Raw genomic sequence first — 10449 nt, 5'->3', positions numbered from 1 at the left:
CTTGTCTGCATTTTGTAATCACTCCAATCACGTCTCTTAAACATTCCTTCAAGGAGAGAACAAGTGTCTGGCCCAGTTCCACACCTCGGGGCTAAGACAGAGCTAAACACCTCCTACCACAGGGGCGACATTCCCGGCTCTGAACCCCGTCACGCTGCCCTCTGCCCCCTTTGTCCTTGGCTGTCTATTGTGGGCGAGGCTTCCATTTCTTACAGCAAGGTTCTTAAGTCTTTTCTCTCCAGCCTCGTCTTGAAGGTGGTCGAGAAAGCGTCTCTCCCTCTCCTCCAGCCTTCTATTTCATCCTCTCCTTTTCCCTCTCCTCCCCTCCCTCCCTCCATATCCCCTTCCCCCTCCTCTCCTATCTTCCTTCATATCCCCTCCCCCTCCTCCTCCTTCTCTTCCTTCATCTTCCCTGCCCCTTAGTTCGGAGAGAGAAGCCACTAACCAAACATTCTTTGTTCCTCTTCTCTTCCCTGTGTCACAAGAAGAGGGAACTTGAGGGAGCCGGAGGCCGCATCGGGAGGCCAAGAGGGCGAAGAGGCCGACCAGGAGTAAACATTTATACACTTTGGAAAATACACTTAAAGAAACAACGCCAGGAAGTCCCCGTGGAAACGATGTAAAAATGATGATCTGAATGAGAATAATAGCGATGATATTGCTAGTATGCGTAGTAGTAGTAGTAGTAATAGTGGTAATGGCAATAGCAGCTGTAAATATGGCAGTGGTAGGAATCAAAATAATACTGAAGAAGAAGAAGAAGAAGAAGAAGAAGAAGAAGAAGAAGAAGAAGAAGTAGAAAAAGAAGAAGAAGAAAAGAAAGAGAAAGAGGAATGGAAAGACGAGGAGGAGGAGGAGAATACGAACAAGGAGAACAAGAAGAAGGAATGAGAAAAAGAAGAATTAAAACAACGAATAATAGTAATAACTGTGATCATATTAAGGAGAAGAAGAAGAATCAAAACTACAAATAATACTAATAACTGTGATAATAACCAGAAAACCCATTGGATAACCTTCATCAACCATAATCGTGAATAAACACAAATGATATTAACTCCTATGTAAGCGAAGACCAAAACAGGACATACAAATAGAAACACACAGGCAGTCGCAAACATTCCCGGCCTGTAGGCAGACTCGCATACCGACGCTGCCTTTCTTGTGTGAGGCTGAGGAACGGAGTGAGGCGTGGAACAAAAGTGGAACAATGCAGGGAAAAATAAAAATAAAACGGGGTGGGATGCGAGGCTGCTGGAGAACAGTCAGAAGCAGAAGCAGAAGCAGTTAGGGCGGCGCAGGGAGGAGCAAGGAAAAGAAAAAGAAGAAGAAGAAGAAGTAGAAAAAAGAAAGAAAAAGAAAAAGAAGAAGAAGAAAGAGAAAGAGGAATGGAAAGACGAGGAGGAGAATACGACCAAGGAGAACAAGAAGAAGGAATGAGAAAAAGAAGAATTAAAACAACAAATAATAGTAATAACTGTGATCATATTAAGAAGAAAAAGAAAAAGAAAAAGAAGAGGAAGAAGAAGAAGAAAAAAGAAAAAAAGAGAAAGAGGAATGGAAAGACGAGGAGGAGAATACAACCAAGGAGAACAAGAAGGAATGAAAAAAAGAAGAAGAATTAAAACAACAAATAATAGTAACAACTGTGATCATATTAAGAAGAAAAAGAAAAAGAAGAGGAAGAAGAAGAAGAAAAAGAAAAAGAAGAAAAAAGAAAAAAAGAGAAAGAGGAATGGAAAGACGAGGAGGGAAACCAGTGAGGATTTGTTGCATTCTGGAATAATACTGAGAAAATTAGAATAGAGGAAGGCGTAGGATCTCTCACACTGACTTACTGTATGGCTGTGAGACATGGAGAAGCGTGTTGATGCCTTTGCTAATGCCCACTTTATTTCCTGCTTAACCACCTCCTGCTTGTCGACTTTTCTTCCTACTTACCAATATTTTTTCTTCCTACTTCCCCACTTCCGTTCTGACCTATCCACTTTTCTTCCTACTTACCAATATTTTTTCTTCCTACTTACCCACTTCCGTTCTGACTTATCCACTTTTCTTCCTACTTACCAATATTTTTTCTTCATACTTACCCACTTCCGTTCTGACTTATCCACTTTTCTTCCTACTTATCAATATTTTTTCTTCCTACTTACCCACTTCCGTTCTGACTTATCCACTTTTCTTCCTACTTATCAATATTTTTTCTTCCTACTTACCCACTTCCGTTCTGACCTATCCACTTTTCTTCCTACTTACCAATATTTTTTCTTCCTACTTACCCACTTCCGTTCTGACCTATCCACTTTTCTTCCTACTTACCAATATTTTTTCTTCCTACTTACCCACTTCCGTTCTGACCTATCCACTTTTCTTCCTACTTACCAATATTTTTTCTTCCTACTTACCCACTTCCGTTCTGACCTATCCACTTTTCTTCCTACTTACCAACTCTTCTTCCTTCCTCTCCACTTTTCTTTATCCCTACTCACTTTTCCTCTTACCTACCCACTACACCCGCCGCCATCGGGAGTGGAGGCGCCGGATGAGTGAAGTGACGCGCCTCCTGACGTGTGTTCTCCTTTAGTTAGTTACTTGGTAGGGACAAAAGAACATACGTAAGAACAGCAGCAGGCTATTCTATTTTTTTTTTCTCCCTTGAGTTGCCCCCATTGCTGTATAAAAAGGAGATCTGTAAAAGGCTAGTCTACTTAAATAAGGTTGCTATGTTACTCGCTATCTGTAGGGCCTTTTCATTAACCTGGTAGCAGCGGGGGTCATGTTAATGGTCCCTCCAAGCGAGAAAAATGAGAAAAAATCACCCCTCGCACAAACCATTTCATAATACATATCAAAGCATTTGTAATCCGTTTATGCATCATCTATTTTGGGGAGTGGGGGGTTTATATCATGGCACAAATTTGGCCCGTCGCTGCTACCGGGTTAAATGTATCTCGTCATCATTATACGCGTTGCCAATACACTTAGTCGCCACATGTATTTGCAGTGATATAAAGACCAAAGGCAGTCCACCCCCTCCCCTCGGCATCCATGTGCAAGGGGAAGCATCTGACTATAGAGCTTAGGGGCAGAAAGCGTATTTTGGGTCATGATGCGTCACTGGGCGGGGCGAGGCGGGGCAGAGAGGGGCAAGGCGCGGACGGAGCGGGAGTTGTTCAGCTCTTGTGACGGACCTGTACAGCCCCGACCACAGTGACGCAGCCAAGTGGAAGAGATTGTTCAAAGGCCCACCACCACCACCACCACCACCACCGCCACCACTACTCACCCCCCCTCAACCACCACCAACATTACAACCATACACCTCTCCCCATTACCACTACCACCACCACCACCACCACCCCTCAACCACTACCAACATTACTACCATACACCCCTACCCATTACCACTACTACCACCACCAACATTACAACCATACACCTCTTCCCATTACCACCAACACCACCACCACCTCCAATACGACTATACACCTTTCCCATCACCACCACTACCACCACCATCACCAAAAACATCACCACAACCACAATATCCACAGTCTCCTCTCCATCACCACTGCTATCACCACTACCACTACCACCAATACTACCACCAAAATCACCACCACCCCCACCACAATAACCATGATTTCCTCTCCATCACCACCACCACCCCCACCACAATAACCATGATTTCCTCTCCATCACCACCACCACCCCCACCACAATAACCATGATTTCCTCTCCATCACCACCACCACCCCCACCACAATAACCATGATTTCCTCTCCATCACCACCACCACCACTCCTACCGTCAATCACCACCACTACGTTCACCATACATTCCTCTCCATCATCACCTCTATCACCACCAGCACAACCACCATCCCCATGCACACCTCTCCTTCACCCCCACCATATATTCCCTCCACAACCACCATCACCATTCCGATTATTACTGGCACCATCCACATTAACAACACCAGCAACACCACTACAACCATCACCACCGCTACTACCCCCACGTACACTACAACCATCTCTCCTCTCCAGCTTACTCTTTTATTGATACCTAAAAGAAGAGGAGGAGGAGGAGGAGGAGGAGGAGGAGGTGGAGGTTAGCCCAGCCCACACTCTCCTTTATCCTCAAGCGCCACTAAACGTTCCATTCAGATTAAAACCTTTTTCGTCATTCATAACTAATAGACTCACTCTGCATTAGGCCGAAGGTGTTATTTTTTCGTTCCCTTTTAACCCTTTCTATTTTTTTTTCTTTGTATAATTTTTGTTTTCCCTTTTGTCCGCACTCCTCTGCAGCTTCTCTCTCTCTCTTTCTCTACCTCTCTTCCTTTCTCTTCCTCTCTGCCTATACTGATGATTAACCTTTTCCATTCCTGCTTCTTTGTATGTTTTTGTTTTCATATTGTCCCCTCCAGCCTCCCTCTCCTTATCTTTGCCAACTGACCATTTCAAGAGACACGATAAGGCGAAGGGAATTTAATAACTGAAAAAAAAACAGTTAGCCATAATGTTTTTTCTTAGACTGAAACTTATCTCGCTTGTCTTTTTTTACGATAATGATAACAGTGATAAGAAACACTTACAGACCTAAATGAGAAAGGAACAACACTTGCTTAATCTGTATTGTTCTCTTCTTGTTTTCTTCTTTTATTTCTTCTTTCTCTTTCATCTTTTACGTGTGGTTATATCGTTATTTATTTATTACAATTACTTTATTTCGTTGCTTTACTTACCTTATATTCGTTTATTTACCTGTCATAGAAATTTTCTTTTTTATGTATAACTATAGTGTGTGTGTGTGTGTGTGTGTGTGCGTGTGTGTGTGCGTGTGTGTGTGTGTGTGTGTGTGTGTGTGTGTGTGTGTGTGTGTGTGTGTGTGTGTGTGTGTGTGTGTGTGCCTACCTGCGGAGCGATAATCCGAGGACGGTTGCGTGGCTCTGTATTGCCGGTGGATTAAGACTCAATTAGCGAAGGGGAGCAGGGGGGGCGGCAGGTAATAGGGGAGGGGGGGCGACAGGTAAGGGGGACAGGGGGGGGGAAGGACCAGGGGGGGAACAAGAGGCTGCGTGTTTATACAAGCTTAGAGGGGAGGGGTGGAGGGGGGGCTTGTGTATTATGGAGAGACTTACAAACAGACAGACAGACAGGTAGACGGGCAGACGACAGCCTCGCTCACCTGCCCAGCCTCCCGTCGCACCTGGCTCTTGATTAATCCTTCTCCTCCTCCTCCTCTTCATCTTACTCTCCTTCATTCTCTTTATTTATCTTCTCATTCTCCTCTTCCTTTTTTTTACATCCGCTATTTTTCATCTTTTTTTTTATCCTGCTGTTCTTTCCTTCCTCCGCCTCCTCCTCCTTCATTTCCTCCTCCTCCTCCTCATCCTACTCCTCATCATCATTATCATCGTCATCATCGATAATAATAATGAAAATAATGATAATAACTAAATAATTAAAATAATAATATAATCGTGTTTCTAATCATGTTATTTATGTAAGCACAATAACTTATTAATCCTTTACGTGTCTTATCTTTTCCTTATTCTTTCCTTGTCTGTCTCATTCATTACTTTTCTTTGTTGTTGGATATTTTTTTCTTTCTCTTCATATATTCTTAATTTCTTCTTTATTTCAGGCTTCACTTTACTTCTCACACGCATATTTGACATTTTTTGTATACGTGTGTGTGTGTGTGTGTGTGTGTGTGCGTGTGTGTGTGTGTGTGTGTGTGTGTGTGCTTTAGAGTGATTGATGGATGAATAGATTTTTTAGCATCTCCGTAAATCAGTTCAGTTGTCTTTGGGTGGCCCATTATCTCTCTCTCTCTCTCTCTCTCTCTCTCTCTCTCTCTCTCTCTCTCTCTCTCTCTCTCTCTCTCTCAAGATGGCGGTTGGAGGTTCGAGACAGTGCTCAATGCCTCCATTATGTTCCTTCTTCCTGTTGAGGTCAGGTGGCCGCCGAAGAGGTGGCGACACTCCTCCTCCTCCTCTTCCTTCTCCTCCTCTTCTTACTCTTTTTTTCTCTTCTTCCTCCTCGTCCTCCCTCACCTCCGTCTCCAGCTTCAGTTTCTCAAGCCAAGTCTGTTTTCTATATTTTTTTCTTTCTTTCTCCTTCATCTCCTCTTCATCCTTCTCCTCCTCATCCTCAGCATCATCCTTATCTCATCCTCCTCATCCTTTTCCTGTTTCTCATCTTTCATTTCCTCTTCTTTCTCCTTATCTACATCCTCCTCCTCCTTTCATTTCATTTTCTTCCTTTCATTTCATTTTCTTCTTTCTCCTTATCTACATCCTCCTCCTCCTTTCATTTCATTTTCTTCTTTCTCCTTATCTATATCCTCTTCCTCCTTTCATTTCATTTTCTTCTTATCGTCATATTTCATCTCCTTTTTTTCTTGAACTCGTGTACTTCACCAAAGGCATGTGACACGCACGAAAAAAAGCGTAGTACTGCATATGGTATTGGTTTATATCACATGTAATTAAATTTTTACTGTCTTTTTGCGGCGAGAGAGATCAGAATAACCTAAAAAGGATGCGTTTCCTCGATATACTGAATAGTCTTATGAGACAGTACAAAGAAGTGCACCATAATAACACAGAGACACACAGATGCGCAAACAAACCAAATAATAAAGTATATAGAGAAAAAATAAAGGATCAAAATCAAAAGAAGCTAAACACTTAGACTATATAGCGAGGATTTTTTTTTTATAAACCCCATATGCAGACCACTATGCTAAATTTAAGATACCAAGAAAATACGTTTGTGAAAGGCATAGCATACATGAAGTCAAACATAAGTCTTCATTGTGTAGCGTGTCGACCTTTTACATGTATTTCTACGGAGGAATATGTATTTACTTGGAAATATGTATATACGCAGTTGTTTCCAGTGTCCCTTGATGTAAAAGTCTTCGGGATTGTGTTGCCATATTTCGTCAGCGCAGAAAGAGGGGAGTCGCGTGAGAGAGAGAGAGAGAGAGAGAGAGAGAGAGAGAGAGAGAGAGTAACGTTTCTTCCATGATTATTTTTTTTCAAGTATTTGTTTTATTCGTAGATACCGCTATGATCATATTTTTCCTCATTTTTTCCTGTTTTCTCTTATTTTCCTTTTGTTACATTCTCTCTCTTTCTCTCTTCCTCTCCCTCTCCCTGTCTCTATCCCTCCTCTCCTCCCCTCTCCTCTCCCTTCCTCTCCCCTCCATCCCTCCCCCCCCCTCCCAACGCGTGCCCCAGTAACCACACACCATCACAACATGACCTGAGCCGCGCCTGGCCGCTCGTGACCTTTGACCCGCCCGCTGATGAGACAGGAAGTGCGGGAAGCGAGCTGTGTGTGACGACAATATTGACCTGCCTCTTCCCTCCCCTCCTCTTCCTCCTCCTCCTCCACCATTATCTTCCTCCTCCTTCTCCCGATTCTAGTCCTGCTCCTCTTCTTCCTCCTTCTCTTTCTTCCTTTTTTTTTCTCCTTACTCCTATTGTTATTCGTATTTTTATGCTTATTCTTATTCTTTTTTTTATTTCCTTCTCCTTCTCTTCCACCTTCCCCTTTCATACCTCAAACCTCTCTACTCTCCTTCTCTTTTCTGTGTCTCTTTTCCTTCCTCTTATTCATGCTCATGTTCTTATTCAACTTCTTCTTCTCTTCCACTTTTCACTTGTAACTCAGGATTTGCTCTCTCCCTTCCCCTTTCCTACCGCAAATATCTCTACCCTCTCCTGTGGTCAATACCCTCCCCTCTCTCTTGACCTCCTGCAGTGCTTCCGTGACCCCCTGTAGAGAGGGTCACCAGCAGCACGCGTGACCCATTCTGACCTGACCCTCTTGGCACATGTTGGCACTGAAGCGTAACGGTAGTGCCAAATGGGGGAGAAATGAACCGAAAGGGGAGTGGTGGGATGGACTGGGAGAGGAGCATGTGGGGTAAGAGGGGAAAGGGGGAAGAGAGGGTAATGGATGGAGGAGGAAAGAGGGGAAGGAAGGGAAGGAAGAGACAAATGGATTATGATGTTATTCGTTTTCTTCCTCGTCTTGTTTCTTCTTCCCTTTGGTCTTTTTGTTTGTTTGTTTTCGATGTTCATATATACTTATTTGTTGTTCATCTTCCTCTTCTTGTTTCTTCTTTCCATTTGCCCTTTTTATTATGTGTGCTTTCTATGTTTATTATTTTTTCTTCGTTTTTTATGGTTGTTTTGTTTCATTTTTCCATCATACTTTAGCTTTCTCTCTTCCTTTGTCTCCTCTTCCTCCTCATCTTCACCAAAATCATCATTCCTGCACATTTATCTCTAACCGTTTACTCCTCCTTTTCCTCTTTTCGTCTCAATATTTCTCCTTTCCTTCTTTCTCCTCTTCCTCCACCACACACAGCAACAACAACCCCCACCCCACCCCACCCCTCACCCATAATCCTCACCCTTCTCTCACTCACCCATTTTTTTCAAGTGTGCCTCATTTTTCCACAAACACAAACCTCGTAGAATAACTTAACATCGCGAGGGGCGCCGGAGGCAGGAAAGAGTTTGTAAAGTTTTCATAAGAGTGTTGGCGTGACCATTGCTTTGCCCTTTCCTAAACCCTGCCCCTCTACTCCCCTGCCACTCTCCTTCTCCCTTCCTTTCTCCTTTTCCCTCCCTCTCGTAAGAACAGCCGTGGAATGCGAAACACGTGTCCATCCGTAGCACGTGCAAAGGGGAGAGTGCACGTGCGTTAGAGGGAGAATAGAGGGCATAAGGAGAGGGGAGAGGAGGAGGAGGAGAGAAGGAGAGGAGCAAAAAGAACACCCAGACAATGATAAATACCGGAAGCTGATTTAGAATTATAGTGAAGGAGGCGTGACACATTGAGGAGGGAGGGAGGGAAGGAAGGAATGCTCAGGTGGAGGAAAGGAGGGAAGGAAGGAAGGAAGAAAGGAGAGGAAGTGAAAGGTGTAGTACCGGAAGGGCATTGGGTGTCGTCGGATGTATGGAAAAAACTTGAGGTATACATGAAGGGAAGGTTGAAAAAAGGGTACATGATAAAAAACAAGAGAGCAGAGCGACGCGCCGTATTAAGGGGCTTAGAGAGAGAGAGTACACGATTACGCAACGCAGACTGGTGAAACTTGCTGCGAAATGTAGTGTACTTTTTAAGCAAGAAAGCTCGTACAAAGGTCATTGATAAGATAAGAGAGATGAAATTGGCTGTGAAATGTGGTGTACTTTTTTTGCGCAAGAAAGTACTTAAAAAGGTCACTGATAAGAGAGATGAGACTGACTGCAAAAATATAGTGTAATTTTTACGCAAGAAAGTACATAAAATGGTCATTGATAAGAGAGATGAAACTTGGCTGTGAAATGTGATGTACTTTTTTTACGCAAGAAAGGACGTAAAAAGGTCACCGATAAGAGAGATGAAACTTGGATGTGAAATGTGATGTACTTTTTTTTACGCAAGAAAGGACGTAAAAAGGTCATTGATAAGAGAGATGAAACTTGGATGAGAAATGTGATGTATTTTTTTTTACGCAAGAAAGTACGTAAAAAGGTCATTGATAAGAGAGATGAAACTTGGATGAGAAATGTGATGTATTTTTTTTACGCAAGACTGGACGTAAAAAGGTCACTGATAAGAAAGATGAAACTGACTGCAAAAATATAGTGTACTTTTTACGCAAGAAAGTCCGTAAAAAGGTCATTAATAACTTTTTAACGCCCTTTCTTATGTGACTTGCCTTTCTTCCTGTTATTGAAAATGCCCACAACGATTATGATGTTCCGATCAAGACAAAGCGATGCCAAAAGAGAAGGCTTGAAGTTTGTTTCCGAAGTGTCTCAACCCCAACATGTCAGCTTCATAATTTCCTTTTTTTTTTTTCAGTAAAGGACAGATCAAAACTAAAGAAAAAAGGTAGTGTTAAAAAGATACCGCAAAAAAAAATATTAATAACGTGCCAACCTATTAGTTTATCTCTTTAATGGACACACCAAGGACGAAAAAAAAAGTATATTAACCTTAGCGTAAAACGATACTCCTGGAAATAAAATCAGAGGATACCAAAGAACAATGTTCAAATATATCATTCCAGGGGTGGCTTATCCATAACGCGACACCTTACGAATTCACCTTCAGGCAAAGATATGCAAGAAAAGAAGCCGTAACTATCATTTTAAGGCACAGTGACGTTAGGAATTGATAAACGATTTTTTACAGTAGAGGAAGCAGCTCAGGGCAATAAAAAAAAAAGGAAAAGAATTAAAACTCCGCTAATCACAGCCCTTATAAAAGAGAGTATAGATAGATAGATAGATAGATAAGTTACATAGCACACCGTAGCGTAAAGAAACTCTGAGTGATTCAGTAAAAAAAAAATATGCAAATGAATGTATGAAAGAAAACCATTGCACCACGCAGCGTGAAATGGAAAGACGTAAATAAGGGAGAAAAA

The sequence above is a fragment of the Eriocheir sinensis genome, chromosome 5, assembly GCF_024679095.1.
Source record: "Eriocheir sinensis breed Jianghai 21 chromosome 5, ASM2467909v1, whole genome shotgun sequence".
Classification (NCBI taxonomy): domain Eukaryota; kingdom Metazoa; phylum Arthropoda; class Malacostraca; order Decapoda; family Varunidae; genus Eriocheir; species Eriocheir sinensis.
This window is presented reverse-complemented; position numbering follows the sequence as displayed.